The sequence below is a fragment of the Myotis brandtii genome, unplaced genomic scaffold (genome assembly GCF_000412655.1).
Source record: "Myotis brandtii unplaced genomic scaffold, ASM41265v1 scaffold986, whole genome shotgun sequence".
NCBI classification, from domain to species: Eukaryota; Metazoa; Chordata; class Mammalia; order Chiroptera; family Vespertilionidae; genus Myotis; species Myotis brandtii.
Window position 1 is genome coordinate 1,321,411 of NW_005372102.1, and position 303 is coordinate 1,321,713.

Here is a 303-nt window from a genome sequence, read left to right on the forward strand (position 1 = left end):
AGAGCTGGTGGCCACGGAGAGCCCGGCCGTGCCCAGCCTGAGTCCCGCCTCATGCCCACTGCCCTGGCCCATGGCCACGGTAGAAGCCGGGATTCGGAGGCTCTGGGAGTCCAGACCTCGTCACTCTTCAGGGTTGTGGGCTCAACCCACAGGCGGGGCCCAGCTGAGGCTGTCGGGGTGCATGGTCTTTGGGGAGCCCTGGGGTTGGAAGGAGACCCATCATGAGAACCACACAGGAGGGTCTTGTGGGGCATGAAATAGTCATTTTTCTGCCCCCCCCCCTCCTCCCTGCCCCCTGCCCCT

At 65.3% G+C, this 303-nt stretch overlaps 1 protein-coding gene across 1 annotated transcript in view; it reads left to right on the forward strand.

Annotated features, from left to right (window-relative positions):
• LRPAP1 (low density lipoprotein receptor-related protein associated protein 1) overlaps positions 1–303 on the forward strand; it is a 75,530-nt gene that overhangs the window by 2,405 nt on the left and 72,822 nt on the right. The gene's annotated exons all lie outside the window — the stretch shown is intronic.